The following is an 18103-nucleotide window of genomic DNA, read 5'->3' as shown; positions in this document are numbered from 1 at the left end:
TCTAAAAAATGGATTTACGGAATCTTACATGGATTCATGCAATTTTTGAAATGTAATTCTGCAAATACACATTCACCACACAAACTTTTGTGTGTGTGTGTGTGTGTGTGTGTGTGTGTGTGTGGGGCGGGTGGTTATGAGTGTCTGCATGTGTGTGAGTGTGAGCATAAAGGTGTCTGTGATAGGGTGCGTGTGTGCGTGGGAGTGTAAGTGTGAGGGTATGAGAGAAAGCTTGTGTTTGAGAGAGGGTCTGCATGAGTGTATGGGTCTGTAAGAGTGTGTGCGTATCTATAGGAGTGTGTGTGTGTGTGTAGGAATGTCTGTCTGTCTGTGTATGTGTAGTGCAGTGGGGGTCACCTGTAGTGTGACATGAACCCAAGGTCCCAGTTGAGGCCAGCCCCATGGGAACCGAACTTGGCTATCAGCCTCTGCTTGGCCACTTTGCATTGTTGCCTGTCCCAAAGCCCACCTTGGAGGACGGTCACCCGAAGGTCCGAGGTCGAATGTCCTGGACCATTGAAGTGTTCTCTGACTGGGAGGGAACACTCCTGTCTGTTGATTGTTGTGCAGTGTTGATTCATCCATTGCCATAGCCTCTGCTCGGTGTTGCTAATGTACTATGCCTCAGGGCATCCTTGCCTGTAGCGTATAAGATAGACAATGTTGGCCGAATCACATGAGTACCTGCCATGTACATGGTAGGAGGTGTACGACCATAACGCGTGGGGACACCACCCACCATGTACGTGGCAGGTACTCATGTGTCTAGGCCAACATTGTCTATCTTATACACTACAAGCAAGGATGTCCTGAGGCATAGTACATTAGCGACACTGAGCAGAGGCTACGGCAATAGATGAATCAACACTGCACAACAATCAACAGATAAGAGTGTTCCCTCCCAGTCAGAGAACACTTCAACGATACAGGATATTCAATCTCGGATCTTCAGGTGTCCGTCCTCTAAGGTGGATTTCAGGACGGGCAACAACACAAAGTAGCCGAGCAGAGACTGATAGTCAAGTGCGGTACCCATGGGGATGGCCTTAACCGGGATCTTGGGTTCATTCCACACTACAGGTGACCCCATTGCATTACACATGCACAGACACAAACAGACGCACACTTACAGACACAGACACACACACACACTGACACACCTGTATATACACACACACTCCTACACAGACACACACTCCTACAGACACACACACACACACTCTTACAGACCCATACACTCACGCAGACCCTCGCTCATACACAAGCTCTCTCTCATGCGCTCACACATAAAATCCCACACTCACACACACACGCACCTTCTCACAGACCTATACCCCTTTGCACTCACACACACAATCTCACAGACACTCATAACTCCACTACCCCCACACACACCCACATGCGCATACACACACATATATAAGTTTGTGGGGTGAATTTGTACTTGCAGAATTACATTTTATTTTGCTCAAAAACTGTATGAATCCATGTAAGATTCTGTAAATCAGTTTTTTAGATTAGAATCAATCTGAACAGACAGTCTCACACAGGGCACCTCACACCTTCAATGCATTATCTGGGCCGACATGACACCAATTGTTAAAGTTCACTTGAGAATGTAACTTTAACAAAGTTCTGCGATTTACTTTTGAAAGAACTGAAACCAACATGGTCATTCTAAAAGATGAGAGATTTAATAACCAATTCAGGTCTTTTTCAATAGATAATTTCAGTTACATATTACTGTAAACTTTTGCCATAAATTCTGTGTCTTATGATCTTTTACTCCTCAATCACCCGAAGAAGGAACAGCGCTCTAAAAACTAGTGCTTCCAAATAAACCTGTTGGACTATAACCTGGTGTTGTGTGATTTTTAACTGTTTGCAATATCACATCGTTTACATCTAATCTCACTGCACAGCATAACTCCTGACAGTAATTATATCTACAATACTGCAAAGTGAATGAGGTCCATCTGAAAATAAGTGCTTTTGCAAGAAGTTTTAATACCATCACAGAGGAATAGGATTTAGTTTATTCTGGCTATCAAAAGATTGAATGCCTTATGCAGAGCAATGCTATGGCAGAAAAAACTCATTGTTTGAGTTTTAATATCATTTGAGTCATGTCCTACCGTGCCAAGAATCATGGCACAGTTGAATACAATTGAAAATGCTGGCAAAAGCCAACAACAGGATAGTAACTTGCAGCAGGGTGTCCATCCTGTTGCAAACTTTGCATCTAGAGCAGATCAGGATCCTGATTGACCAATTCCATACATCATAACTTCTCTACTTTCTTCCACTGATTTGATTCTCATTTACAGCTCCAAGCAGAGTTTACGTGGCTGATTTTCCTTTTAGTACTAGTGGAAAATCCACTCATCCTGTCATCAGTTAAATTTCTGAAGGCAATAAGGAACTTTAAAGATATGTAAATATCCATAATGGTAAACTACATAATGAAATGGCACGTTGCCAGCTGCTACTAGCATACTCTTGTGGGTGGTCCGGTCATTAAAGAAGTATTTCGCCTGCATCAGTTTTTCTTCAACTTTCTTCAGGCATCTGGCTGTTCTTAGTTTAAATTTGTTTCTCAGTCTACCATAAGCATGACTGAAACTTATCCCACTGATGACAAGGATATAATCAGTCTTCATTTTCCCACATGACCAGGTAAACTGGACAAAAGCTCAGTGCAATAAAAAAAACTGTTTCTTCAATTAGAGTAAGCAGAAAGATTGATCTGCTCAATACCTCTTAAAATGATTGAAATATGAAGGGACTTGAGTAAATTAGACAGACATTGGCTATATTTGGAATAATTGTGATCTCCATGGTGTTAATATAATAATGGACATAATTTCTTCTGGACATTGAGCTCATAAACTGAGTCAGTTGCAATAATCTGCAGTTTATTTTCCAACTGTATATGCCTACATATATTGCATCATGAGCAACAACAGCTTGCTTTATATAATCCCTTTCACATATAAAAATAACCTGAGCTGTCTCATGGAAATGCAAGGAAGAAATATGAACCAAACAAGGAAATGTTCAGAAAGAAGTCCAAATGCTCAGTGAATGTGTTTTTAATGTGGGTTTGAAATGGTGCTTGACCCAGAAGCAGTACAAATGACAAAACTCGCAATTTCTTTAAAATGTCCAGGGAATCTGAAATCTGTTAAGAGTTTGTATCAGTTACAATGTGATCAATTGTAATTTTCTTGAATGACAAAAATTACAAGCCTTTACCTGAAGTCCTGGCTTACATCTACTGAAGTTGCTGTTAAAAAGAGGCAGAACAAGTACTCACTCCTAAACTCACCATTTCCATGCCATTCTAAGTTTTCTGCTTCATGAAAAATAATGTATCAGTTTTAATGTTCTGGCATAATCTTAATACCTTGTGCTGAAGAATGCCAATTGGAGTTTTCTGAATGCTACTCAACAGATTGGTACTGTTTTCTGATCACTACAACAAATTTTCTATATGGTCCCATTGCTCCAACTCTTGGTAAGCTTTAATGAGAGATTCAGAACCCCACAAACAGATAGATTGGATGTAATTATTTGTGATTATTAAGGCAGAAGCACAATCCTACTCTAATACAACTTTTTTTTAAGGTTTAAAAAAGATACTTTTGGATAAAGGTTAGAAACATGCATTCTAAAGTCAGGAACTTACTCATGGGTACATTAACATCCCTAAGAGATGTTAAGGGACACTTATCAAATGTTTTTAATTTGATCCAAGATAAACTTGTAAATCACAGATTTCCTGGGGCTTGAGTTTGAGTTGGATTTATTGTTGTCACATACTGAGATACCATAAAAAGTGTTGTTTTGTGTGCTGTACAGGCAGATCATACCATACAAAGTGCATCAGGGTAGTAGAACAGAGTGCAGAATATGGTGTTACAGCCACAGAGAAGGTGCAGAGAGAGAGAGAAACAGAGACAGAGACAGAGATCACAATTAACATTTGAGAGGTCTGATAACACGGGTAAGAAGCTGCTTTTGAATCTTTTGAAGCTACATTCAAATATTTGTGTCTTCTGTGGAAACAGAGTGTGGAAACTGGAGTGGGAAGAGTCTGACAATGTTGGCTGATTTACAAGACAGCAGGACTTTTAGATGGAATCACTAGATGGAAGGCTAATTTGTGTGATAGTCTGGGTTGTGTTCACCAATCTTTTTAATTTCTTGCAGTCTTGAGAAGAGCAGTCACCATACCACGCTGTGATGCATCCAGATCGATGCTTTCTAAGGTGCATCTTTAAAAATTGGTAAGAGTCTTTATGGACCTGCTGAATTTCCTTAGCCTCCTAAGGAAGTAGAAGTACTTTTTTTGTTTGCTTGTCATGACGATGTAGGTGGACCAGGACAGGTTATTGGTGATCATCACTCCCAGGAACTTGACTGTCTCGACCATCTCCACCACAACATCATTGATTCAGACAGGGATGTGCCCTACGCTCTGCTTCCTGAAGTCAGTTCCTTTGTTTTGCTGACTTTGGTGGAAACATTGTTGTCTTTACACCATGCTGCTAAGCACTTAATCTCTTTCCTGTACTCTGTCTGATCGTTGTTTGAGATCTGACCGACAACAGTGGAGTCATCAGCAAACTTGTATATGAAGGTGGGGTGGAATTTGGCCACAGCCATGAGTATATAAGGAGTATCATAGTGGGCTGAGTACATGCCTTGTAGGTCACTGGTGTTGGGGATTATGGTGGAGGAGGAGTTGTCGCTTAGTCTATGGTTCAGGAAGTCAAGGATCCAGTTGCAGAAAGGGGGAGCTGAGACCTAGTTCTCATAGTTTAGAGATGAGTTTGTTTGGAATGATGGTGTTGAAATTATGGGAAACCGACCAATAACGTAGAGACGAGTACAGTCCAAATGGAAATTTAAACTCCATTTGAATAAAAAAAATTTCCTTATTGGCAGCTGTTGTCTCATCTATTCTGCAAATGTTTAGCAGATTGCAAGGGCACTGTACTTTTCAACTTTGGGCATTTTCAAATTGACAAGATCAACAGTAATCAACGAATAATCAGAACTCCAAGCTAAGGTTCTGAGGATAGAGGTTTGAATTCCACGACAGCAAATAATATAATTTGAATTCAAAAATCTGAAATTAAACCTCAGTTAAATGTGACCAAGTAACCATTGTCAATTGTCAGAAAATCACATGTGGTTCATTACTTTCCTTTAAGATAGGAAATCTGCCATCTTTACCTAGTTGGATTATATGTGACTCCAGACCAACAGCAATACATGTTTAGTAGGCCACTAAAATGGCCCAGCAAGCCAGTCAATTCAAAATCAACTAGGGAAGTGTTTCCTGCATCTGCAGCCCTTGTCCTATTAGGTGATGGAAGTCACAGGTTTAGAAGGTGCTGCTGAAGGAGCCCTGATGTGTTAGTCTAATGCATTTTGTAGATTTTACACCTAGTTGCCATTGTGCATGTTCAATGGTAACATGCAGAATTTTAATTATGGGAGATTCAGCAAAGATATACCGTTGAAAGTCAAAGAACAATGGTTAAATTGTCATTACCCAATACTTTTGGGCACACGTGTTACTTGCCATTTTGATTGGCCAAGTCTGGGTATTGTCCAGGTCTTGCTGCAGATGGTGACAGGCTGTTTTCGTATGACAGGATTCACAAATATTGCCAAACATTGAACTTCTGCAGTGATGACCTAGGGCTGAGGTGACTGATCTTCAACAACCACAACCGTCTTCTTTGTGCTAGGTATAACTCCAATCAGTTTTCATCTGACTCACACTCTCCTTCCAATTTAGGTGCAAACCGTCCTTCTTGTACAGGTCACTTCTACCCCAAAAGAGATTCAAATGGTCCAAAAATGTGAATGCTTCTCCCATACACCAGCTCCTCAGCCATGCATTCATCTGCTCTATCCTCCTATTCCTGCCCTCACTAGCTCGTAGCACTGGGAGTATCCAGATATTGCTACTCTCAAAGACCTCCTTTTTAAATTCCTGCCTAACTCTAATATACTGGCAGGGAGATTTGCTAGAGCTGCTTGGGAGGATTCAAACTAGTAAGATGGAGGGGTGGGGGGGGGGGGGACCCCAGGGAGATAGTGAGGAAAGAGATCAATCTGAGACTGGTACAGTTGAGAACAGAAGCGAGTCAAACAGTCAGGGCACGCAGAGACAAGGTCGGACTAATAAATTAAACTGCATTTATTTCATGCAAGGGGCCTAACAGGGAAGGCAGATGAACTCAGGGCATGGTTAGGAACATGGGACTGGGATATCACAGCAATTACAGAAACATGGCTCAGGGATGGGTAGGACTGGCAGCTTAATGTTCTAGGATACAAATGCTAGGAAGGATAGAAAGGGAGGCAAGAGAGGAGGGGGATTGGCATTTTTGATAAGGGATAGCATTACAGCTGTGCTGAGGGAGGATATTCCAGGAAGTACATCCAGGGATGTTATTTGAATGGAACTGAGAAATAAGAAAGTGATGATCACCTTATTGTGATTGTACTATAGACCCCCCAATAGTCAGAGGGAAATTGAGAAACAAACTTGTAAGGAGATCTCAGCTATCTGTAAGAATAATAGGGTGGTTATGGTAGGGAATTTTAACTTTCCAGACATAGACTGGGACTGCCATAGTGTTAGGGGTTTAGATGGAGAGGAGTTTGTTAAGTGTGTACAAGACAATTTTCTGATTCAGTATGAGGATGTACCTACTAGAGAAGGTGCAAAACGTGACCTACTCTTGGGAAATAAGACAGTGCAGGTGACTGAGGTGTCAGTGGGGGAGCACTTTGGGGCCAGCGACCATAATTCTATTAGATTAAAAGTAGTGATGGTAAAAGGATAGACCAGATCTAAAAGTTGAGGTTCTAAATTGGAGAAAGGCCAATTTTGATGGTATTAGACAAGAACTTTCAAAAGCTGATTGGAGGCAGGTGTTCGCAGGTAAAGGGACGGCTGGAAAATTGGAAGCCCTCAGAAATAAGATAACAAGAATCCAAAGAAAGTGTATTCCTGTTAGGGTGAAAGGGAAGGCTGGTAGGTATAGGGAATGATGGATGACTAAAGAAGTTGAGGGTCTGTTTAAGAAAAAGAAGGAAGCATATGTCAGGTATAGACAGGATAGATCGAGTGAATCCTGAGAAGAGTATAAAGGAAGTAGGAGTATACTTAAGAGGGAAATCAGGAGAGCAAAAAGGGACATGAAATAGCTTTAGCAAATTGAATTAAGGAGAATCCAAAGAGCTTTTACACATACATAAAGGACAAAAGGCTAACTGGGAGAGAATCAAGCCCCTCAAAGATCAGCAAGGTGGCCTTTGTGTGGAGCCAGAGAAAATAGGGGAGACACTAAACGAGTATTTTGTATCGGTATTTACTGTGGAAAAGGATATGGAAGATATAGACTGTAGGGAAATAGATGGTGACACCTTGCAAAATGTCCATATTACAGAGGAGGAAGTGCTGGATGTCTTGAAATGGTAAAGGTGGATAAATCCCCAGGACCTGATCAGGTGTACCGTAGAACTCTGTGGGAAGTTGGAGAAGTCATTGCTGGGCCTCTTGCTGAGATATTTGTATCATCGATAGTCACAGGTGAGGTGCCGGAAGACTGGAGTTTGGCTAACGTGGTGCCACTCTTTAAGAGGGTGGCAAGGACAAGCCAGGGAACTATAGACCGGTGATCCTGATGTCAGTGGTGGGCAAGTTGTTGGAGGGAAGCCTGAGGGACAGGATGTACGTGTATTTGGAAAGGCAAGGACGATCAGGGATCATCAACATGGCTTTGTGCATGGGAAATCATGTCTCACAAAATTGATTGAGTTTTTTGAAGAAGTAACAAAGAGGATTGATGAGGGCAGAGCAGTAAATGTGATCTATATGGACTTCAGTAAAGTGTTCGACAAGGTTCCCCATGGGAGACTGATTAGCAAGGTTAGATCTCACGGAATTCAGGGAGAACTAACTATTTGGATACAGAACTGGCTGAAAGGTAGAAGACAGAGGGTGGTGGTGGAGGGTTGTTTATCAGACTGGAGTCCTGTGACCAGTGGAGTGCCACAAGGATTGGTGCTGGGTCCTCTACTTTTTGTCATTTACATAAATGATTTGGATGCGAGCATAAGGGGCACAGTTAGTAAGTTTGCAGATGACACCAAAATTGGAGGTGTAGTGGACAGCAAAGAAGTTTACCTCAGATTACAACAGGACCTTGATCAGATGGGTCAATGGGCCGAGAAGTGGCAGATGGAGTTTAATTCAGATAAATGCGAGGTACTACATTTTGGGAAAGCAAATCTTAGCAGGACTTATACACTTAATGGTAAGGTCCTAGGGAGTGTTGCTGAACAAAGAGACCTTGGAGCGCAGGATCATAGCTCCTTGAAAGTGGAGTCGCAGGTAGATAGGATAGGGAAGAAAGCGTTTGGCATGCTTTCTTTTATTGGTCAGAGTATTGAGTACAGGAGTTGGGAGGTCATGTTGTGGCTGTACAGGACATTGGTTAGGCCACTGTTGGAATATCGCATGCAATTCTGGTCTCCTTCCTATCGGAAAGATGTTGTGAAACTTGAAAGGGTTCAGAAAAGATTTACAAGGATGTTGCCAGGGTTGGAGGATTTGAGCTATAGGGAGAGGCTGAACAGGCTGGGGCTGTTTTCCCTGGAGCGTCGGAGGCTGAGGAGTGACCTTATAGAGGTTTACAAAATTATGAGGGGCATTGATAGGATTAATAGACAAAGTCTTTTCCCTGGGGTGGGAGAGTCCAGAACTAGAGGGCATAGGTTTAGGGTAAGAGGGGAAAGATATAATAGGGACCTAAGGTGCAACGTTTTCACGCAGAGAGTGGTATGTGTATGGAATGAGCTGCCAGAGGATGTGTTGGAGGCTGGTACAATTGCAACATTTAAAAGGAATTTAGCTGAGTATATGAATTTGAAGGGTTTGGAGGGATATGGGCTGGGTGCTGGCAGGTAGGACTAGATTGGGTTGGGATATCTGGTTGGCAAGGACGAGTTGGACCGAAGGGTCTGTTTCCATACTGTACATCTCTATGACTCGATGAAAGTGACTTCAGTTTTGCTTGGCACTCCTGATGCAAAGAACAGTCACACTCACACCACCACTTGAGTTCAGCTTTTCAATGAGGTCAGGAGTCATGTCACCATGATTTGGAGATGCCAATGTTGGACTGGGGTGGACAAAGTTAGAAATCACTCAACACCAGGTTATATTCCAACAGGTTTATTTGGAAGCACACTAGCCTTCGGAGCGCCACTCACCACCTGATGAAGGAGCGACGCTCCGAAAGGTAGCGTGTTTCCAATTAAACCTGTTGGACTATAACCTGGTGTTGTGTGATTTTTAACTTTGTGACCATGATGGAAGCCAAGCTAAGCAACACTGAACAGTTAAGCAAGTACTGTTTTTTTAGCACTGTCGATAACGTCTTCCATCACTTAAATGATGATTGAGAGTCGATCAATAGGGTGTTAACTGCCCTGGTTGGATTTCTTCTGCTTTTTGTGAACAAGACATTTCTGGCTGTTTTTCCACAATGTTAGGTAGGTGTGTTGTAGCTGTACTGAAACAGCTTAGCTAGAGCTGCAGCTAGTTCTGACTACGTGTCCTCAGTGATATTTTGGAGTGTCAGCATTGTCATACATTTGCAGTATGCAGTAGGACAACTGAGTTAAGGGTTTGGATTGGAATGTGGAATTGTGATATTGTTGCCATCACAGAAACTGACAACTCAAGACACTCTGGTGTAGGATCTTTAGGCAAGACAGGAGAAGGTATAAAGTAAGATGTGGTATCACACAATTAATTAAGCAGTCAGTTACTGCAGTAAGGAGGGATGATATCACACAAACCTGCTCTTTCAGTTCCAACATAGGACTCTGATAATGCTAGATCAGAAACCGGGGATATTCCTAATCATGTTATGTGAGACAGTGTGGCAATAAAGACTGGAATAGCAGAAGAGTAAGGAATCTTTTAAATAGTTTTGAAAATCTTGCCTATTTTATCAACACTTTTTGACGCTTATGAATTGATAAACGTCTTCTCACTGTTTCAAAAGTAAGAACAGCCCAAATTCATGTCAGAAAAAATTACAGATTACAGTTAAATAACAAATGCAGACATTAAAGTTCTAACAAAAACTTTAATATCGTGTTTTGAATATTATTATTCTGTGATTGCACTAAGGATAAAATTAAAACAAACATCCTCCATAACTATCACAAGCAAACCATTCCTTGTAAATTCTTATTAAACTTCTTCCCTGGCACAGCCTGCCTGAAAGATGTAAGCATCATATCCAGTTTATGCAAGCATATTATCTTCATTTATTGTTCAGTTTACGTGAATATTAGTACAAAGTTGACTGTGCACTTCAACTAATTCATCTCACTAGTGCTTTGATGTGTATATAGCATTCCTGAGTGCTGCTGAAAGCCAGATCAACTTTCAACTTGTTCCAACATCTTATTTCACTGCAGCTTATTGTTTTCGGAATGGAACTAAATGTGTGGCTCTTTTTAAATATACAGCCCGGTGTACAATTTTAAAATACAATTTTAAATAGGAAGAAGGTAAATTCTCCAACATATGAATCCCAGTTACAAGATATATTTAAATCCTTACTACATTTGCTATTGGATTGCATGGTTTAGCACAGGTCAATGTAACCTGAACTAATGCCTCCTTTGCAAACAACAAAGTATAAATAGAATGACGAACTCATTAAAAAAAACACTATGACTCACTCGAGATGCACATTCATCAAGAAATTGCCAAAGCTTGTACACATATTCCCACTCTTACATTGGGCTGTTCTGAGTCCAGTCAGTGGGTGGGGAGGGAATTCCTCATCACTTTCAGCACACTCCCAGTGTATAAATGGCACAGTCCATTAACAGATTTCATTGCACTTCTTCAACTTTCACAGTCACCTGATGAAGGAGTGGCACTCTGAAAGCTAATGTGCTTCCAATTAAACCTGTTGGACTATAACCTGGTGTTGTGTGATTTTTATCTTTGTCCACTGGTCTTATTTGTATATGTTAGAAGAGGACAGAGAGCAAAGGAACTGCAAAGTTCCTGAGTCTGTAGATTATTGCTCTCTTGCAATTCAAGTTGAGAGGTTTTGAAAACGTCAAAAATGTAAACACTGATTTTGCAGCAGGGAACTGTGTTCAGTACTGTTCATGTCCCTGGATTTCTGACTATAAGCACTTGCATTTCTTTTTGTTAGGATGGTTATTTCAGATTATGCCCTCTCCACACAACTCCACCAGCAATGTAAATCTCTTGAGGGACAGATGTGATGGCCTTGTTTGATGTACATTTGTGTGTGCTATTAACATGGTGCAGCAGAGGATGGAAATAAAGAGGCAGGCATCATTTAATGAGGATACACTTTGCCAGTTATCAATTAACCTTCATTCAAATATGAAAACAGCAAATATCTAATTAGTACTTGTGGGGTGAAGGGAGTAAAAAGGGGCAATAGACAGAAGACGTGCTACCATTTTCAATTACCCACAGTGATCTTGGAGTATTATGAAAGTGACCAAAATCTGCAATTTTTATGGCCCAGGATCATTTAAAGAGAGAGGGAGAGGATCTATAAAACATGAAGAACTGTACAATATATTGACAATTTCCTTTTACTCTTTAGAGGATACAATGTCATCTCATCACAGCTAGACTGCATCATTGGTTGTTTCTCCAGCATCCAGGGTACAAGCAATGTCATTCATATAACAAGGGTACCACAGAACACCCATTCAACAATGCCAACTAATTCCATCCCATCAGATCCACTATTCGATTGAATGCGTTACAAGACCTTAGTCCTGTTTTCATTGATGTGACCTTACCAGCAATCTTCTCTTGAGTAAATTAGTCAGCACAAAAATGTGTGACTGTAGCCTTTATGAGTCACAAGTCACCTTGACAACAGGCAGTCTGTTTCCATGCAATCTTTTGTAATGTTATCAAAACATTTTCTTACACTTTGGGGTGAATTTTATTTTTCTTGGTTCTCTGGCAGTGGTCTTGGTGAGACATTAAAAACCCTGGAAACGTGGGTTCCCTTGAGTCTTAATGACCCATTGTATATATGCTGCCATTAACAAATTCTCCAGCCACAAGGCAGGACAGCTGGAGTATTCCACAGGACTACACAGATTGGATGGGAGTCACATATCCCTGTTTACAGTGAGGATTCAGAGATTAGAAGCCTGATGGGGAAATACAAAATTTAAGAGGGAGATTGGCAACCTGAAAGTGTAAAAGTCAGAGGCTTGAATGAAGGAGTTGCCAGGTGGGGTTCTGGAAAATTGGAAGTCTCAGGCTAAGGAACAAGATCAAAGAGCTGGGGGGTGGGGGGTGAGGGGCTTGGGGTGGAATTGGAGGCCAAAAAACATTTGAATCAATGGATTATTAGAGGCATCAATGGGCAGTGAAGGCTGGACAGAGGTTGGATGGGTCAAGGGGTTAGGAAGACAATGTCTGATTACTGACAATTCTTTCAGTTCCAGGCCATCCCTACAGTCCTTCCTCAGGTCTCAACAGGTCTCAGCCACCATGGTCAAAAGGGAAAGATGTCTCCTCCTGCATTGAGGGCACTTATGGCAGATGAGCCCCTCATCTCAAGTCATCCTGCTCCTGGAATACTTGACCTTCTCTCCCACTCATATGGTATTATCAGGAAACAATGCTGCGGACATGTTGTCCTTCTGCCCTTAGACAGTCTTGGTTCCAATTCCCTCCAATATTATCATCTTTCTCCTGTACCATCCAGTACCATGGTGAACCTAGAAGAAAGAAGGTTAGAAGCTAATAATGGATGAGCAATATCTTTTATCTGTTTAAGAGATAGGAAAGAGTCTGGAAATTTAATAATGTGTGATGCTGTACAAGATTCCAAGGTAATGGTCTGAACACAAAACTAATACCATGGGACAGAATTGTACACTGAGAGAGCTGGTCAAACTTCAGCAAACCTCAGGGTTAGGCTTTCCTCTAACTACCTGGTTTGCCCTGTGTTAATTAATATGAGGTGGTATTCCATTCATCCCCAGGAGGAAGTGCTGTTTCATGGAGTTAATTGGAAGTCAGCAACTCCCCAGGAGGTTGCTACTAGTGTACCTAGTGATGGCAATGAAATTGAACATCAATGGGTGATGGTTAGATTCTCTTCTGTTGGAGATTACTATTATCTGGCACTTGCGGTAGGTGAATGTTATTTGCCAATTAACAGCTCAAGCCTGGATAGTGTCCAAGTCTTGCTGCATTTAAACATGGACTGCTTTAGTATCTAAGGCATTGTGAATGGTGGTGAACATTGTGCAATCATCAGCGAACGTCCCCACATCTAATCTTACAATAAAGGAATATCATTGATGAAGCAGCTGAAGATGGTTGACCTTCAGACACTGCTACCCGGAGGAAGGCCTGTAGGGATGCCCTGGAGCTGAAAGAATTGTCCTCAAATAGCTACAATCATCCTCTTCTGTGCTAAGTATGACTTCAACAAATGGAAGGTATTCTTCTGATTCCAAGCTGCAGATTTGCTCAATGAAGGACGTGAGCTCTCCTAAAAATGTAAAAGCAAAGATTGTAAAAACCTCAAAGCAATGAATATCATTTCAAACTGTAAAGTATGAGTAGCTAAACTGAAACACAAGATACAAAAGTGAAATATTCAGGGACAAAGTAATTGATTGTTACCTTGCAGAAGTCAAGCATATTAGAAAACTAGAAGTAACATAATCACAAACAATGGTGCAAGATACTTCCATTGCCAAAAGCATTTAAAAGATTGGAACAGACATAAATGATGTCTGTTCCTAGATGCAGGCATGGTTCACATTTGTATTGTTTTTTTTATGGAAACAACATTCGATCCAACCAGTCCTGCCTTGTTCAAAGCATGAAAAAAAGGATAAAACACTGTACATTTAAGAAGGATGACGGTATTGTAATGTTTGTGATGTGAATCATCATAAAGAAGGACATTTCCTGAGTGTGGTTACTGCAGCTGGAAAAAGGACAGATACTGCTCATCTTGCAATCAACACTGGTAAAAATCAGGTATGTAGATGACTGTAACTTTCAAAGACATTTGTGGGGCAGTTTGTCTGCAGAGAGTTTTAAATTGCAGTCCAATAATTGAAAGGTTTGAACTATGGTAATTTGTTAAGTTTCAGTAAAACTTCTGTTTCAGGTTCTGTGTTACAATCTAGACAAGTCACAGAAGGCTTTGTTACTCGGGAGGGAATCTCGTGAGTTTAATAAAGGAATGAATCTGGAGTTGAACCCAACTGTTCATTTTGTCCATTTTGTTCAACTAATTCCTGAACATCCAAGATCTGTTGTAAGGCAGGGATGGAAAAAGAAATCCTTACATGGGGCTCCTTGAGGCCATTTTGAGTCAAATGCTCTCTTGATACACAGACTGTCACTCTCATTTCACCTCCAGAGTTCAGCTCTTTTGTTCATGTTTGGACCAAAACTATCATGACAGCAGGACCTGAATGGAGTTGATGGAACCCAAGCTGAGTGTCAGTAAGCAGGTTATTCATTTGCAAGTGCCACTTAGTATCACTGTTGAATACCTATTCAATCACTGATTGGTGATTGAGAGTAGACTGATAGAGCAGAAATTGACTAAGTTGAATTTATCCTGCTTTTTTGTGGACAGGACATATCTGACATGTATAATAATTTCCCATTTTATCAGCTCTGTGTCCAGACCATTACCTGGGAATCTTGTACAACATTACACATTATTAAACACCCATGCTCTTCTCTGTCTAAAATACCAAATGGATATTGCTCAACCATTATTAACTTCTAACCTGGTTTCCTTTAGATTCAGAGGTATATGTCAGTGTTGAACTGGCATGGCTAGGAAAGTCTTTAAGATGATTGTCAGAATCTTGTCAGAGTCCACAGTCTTTGCAGTATCCAGTGATTTTATAATATCACGTGGAGTGAATCAACTTGTCTGAAGACTGGCATCTGACATAATGGACAGCTCAGGAAGAGGCTGAAATGAACTATCCACTCAACACTTCTACTGAAGATGGATGCAAATGCTTCCAACTTATCTTCTTACACTGATGTTCTGGCCTTGCCCAGTGTTGAGGATAAGGGTATTTGTGGAATCTCCTCCTACTACTAATTATTTTATTGTCCACTATCACATATGACTAGAAATGGCAGGACTACAAGGTTAGTTTTTTAAAAAATTGATCTGTAGGACGTGGATGTTGCTGGCTGGCCAGCACTTATTGCCCGTTCCCTAATTGCCTAGAGTCAATCACATTGCTATGAGTCTGGAGTCACACGTAGGCCAGACCAGGTAAGGATGACATTTTCCTTTAACAAAGAGGATGATGAGGGCAGAGTGGTAGAATAATCTATATGGACTTCAGTAAGGCGTTTGACAAGGTTCCCCATGGGAGATTGGTTAGAAAGGTTAGATCTCATGGAATACAGGGAGAACTAGCCATGTGGATACAGGACTGGCTCAAAGATGGAAGACAGAGGGTGGTGGTGGAGGGTTATTTTCAGACTGGAGGCCTGTGACCAGTGGAGTGCCACAAGGATCAGTGCTGGGTCCAGTACTTTTTGTCATTTATATAAATGATTTGGATGTGATCATAAGAGGTATAGTTAGTAGGTTTGCAGATGACACCAAAATTGGAGGTGTGGTGGACAGCGAAGAAGGTTACCTCAGATTACAACAGGATCTGGACCAGATGGGCCAATGGGCTGAGAAGTGGCAGCCGGCCCAAATCTCTCCAAACCCTCCCTATTCATATACCCATCCAGATGCCTCTTAAATGTTGCAACTGGACATGCCTCCACTACTTCCCCTGGCAGCTCATTCCATACATGTACCATCCTCTGCGTGAAAAGGTTGCCCCTTAGGTCTCTCTATATCTTTCCCTTCTCACCCTAAACCTATGCCTTCTAGTTCTGGACTCCCCCACCCCAGGGAAAAGACTTTGTCTATTTACTCTATCCTTTCCTTTCATGATTTTATAAACCTGTATAAGATTATCCCTAAGCCTTCGACACTCCAAGGAAAATAGTCCCAGCCTATTCAGCTTCTCCCTGTAGCTCAAACCCTCCAACCCTGGCAATATCCTTGTAAATCTTTTCTGAACCCTTTCAAGTTTCACAATATCCTTCCGATAGGAAGGAGACCAGAATTGCATATGATATTCCAAAAGTGACTTAACTAATGTCCTGTACAGTCACAAAATGACCTCCTAACTCCTGTACTCAATACACTGACCAATAAGGGAAAGCATATCAAACGCTGCCTTCACTATCTTATCTGCCTGTGACTCCACTTTCAAGGAACTATGAATCTGCACTTCAAACTCTCATTATTCAGCAACATTCCTCAGGACCTTACCATTAAGTTTATAAGTTCTGCTCTGATTTACCTTTCCAAAATGCAACACCTCACACTTATCCAAATTAACCTCCATCGGCCACTCCTTGGGCCATTGTCCCATCTGATCAAGATCCTGTTGTATGCAATGGTAACATTCTTCGCTGTCTACTATACCTCCAGTTTTGGTGTCATCTGCAAACTTACTAACTATACCTTCTGTGCTCACATCTAAATCATTTATATAAATGATGAAAAGCAGTGGACCGAGCAGCAATCCTTGTGGCACATTACTAGTCACAGACTCTCAGTCTGAAAAGCAACCCTCCACCACCACCCTCTGTCTTCTACCTTCGATCCTGAGGGCACCAATTTAAATCTGAGATGATACAGAATTTCTTCTCTCAGGTGGTTGTGAATCTTTGGAAATCCTTGCCGCAGAAAGCTATGTAGGTGGAGTCTTTGTATATATTTAAGGCTGACATAGATGGATTCCTGAATCAAGAATTATGAGGAAAAGGCAGGAAAGTGGAGCTGATGAATGTCAGATCAGCCATGATCCTATTAAATGGTGAAGCAGATTTTTAGGGCTGAATGGTCTATTCCTATTGATATTTCTTATGGTCTTATGGTCTAATATTTACACTTTCCACTTTCTACCAAAATGCAATGAAATCATGATCCTTATATGTGTATCCTGGCAAACCACTGAGACAACCAAATATTACATTATTTTCTAGGTAATGTAGGCCCATGCCTACCTGAAATTTACTAGACAATCACATCAAAACTTTGTGCAGAGACCAAAATTATAAATGGCAATGGAATAAAAAACAAATAACTGCTTGAAACAAACAGCAGCAGGCCTATGAATTCAGGCCCACTATGTTACCTCATGACAGACCCAGTGAATAAAATTTAGTTCAGTGGCTTAAGATTTGAGCCTGGGAAAGGAAAATAACAGAGGGGTGAATATCATAGGATGTGTGAACCCAGAGATAAAATAACATTCTTAATAATGTACTGCTGGTAGCTGGGCCTAAATTCCAGACAACTGAAAGAATTTGAAATATCAAAAGAATTCATCCCTATGTCAAGGTCTTACCAAATATTTGGTCTGTAAACACCATGACAGCAAAATATGGAAAAATAAGTGTAAAATGTAATGAGATCAGTGCTTCACATTATCTGAGTAAACAATTGCAATAAACACTAATAGTTACTGTGTACGTACCAGGAAAACAAATAGAAAATATTTCTATACATAAAGTATTTCATCATATATAGTGTGCCTTTGAAACCTTATTTGTTTCCACCTATCATTTTCCAATTTACTCTCTTCATTTCCTGAACCTGCTCACTCAGAATTTGCTTGCAAGGTGGATAATGCGAATTAGGATATTTCCCAGCTCACCATGGATTATAGGCCTTCAAATATAGCAATCTTCATTCCATGTGCAAGATGGACCTGAGCCCTGAACCACTGAAAGGTGAGGTTATGTACTTTATTTGGAAGAATTGAGGCATAAACTACTTTTTAAATGGGAAAGTAGTATAGGATTCTCTTCAGGTTAACATGCAGGTTCAGTTGGCAGTTAGGAAGGCAAATGCAATGTTAGCATTCATTTCAAGAGGTCTAAAATAGAAGAGCAGGAATGTAC

At 40.9% G+C, this 18103-nt stretch overlaps 1 long non-coding RNA gene across 1 annotated transcript in view; it reads right to left on the bottom strand.

Annotated features, from left to right (window-relative positions):
• Window positions 1-10201: 10201 nt before the first annotated feature.
• LOC140477424 (uncharacterized) overlaps window positions 10202-18103 on the bottom strand; it is a 41254-nt gene continuing 33352 nt past the window's right edge. The window contains exon 3 of the long non-coding RNA XR_011960723.1: window positions 10202-13628. This is a non-coding gene — a long non-coding RNA (uncharacterized lncRNA). The remainder of the gene's footprint in view (window positions 13629-18103) is intronic.

This window comes from Chiloscyllium punctatum, chromosome 1, assembly GCF_047496795.1.
Source record: "Chiloscyllium punctatum isolate Juve2018m chromosome 1, sChiPun1.3, whole genome shotgun sequence".
In the NCBI taxonomy this organism is placed as follows: Eukaryota; Metazoa; Chordata; class Chondrichthyes; order Orectolobiformes; family Hemiscylliidae; genus Chiloscyllium; species Chiloscyllium punctatum.
This window is presented reverse-complemented; position numbering and strand designations above follow the sequence as displayed.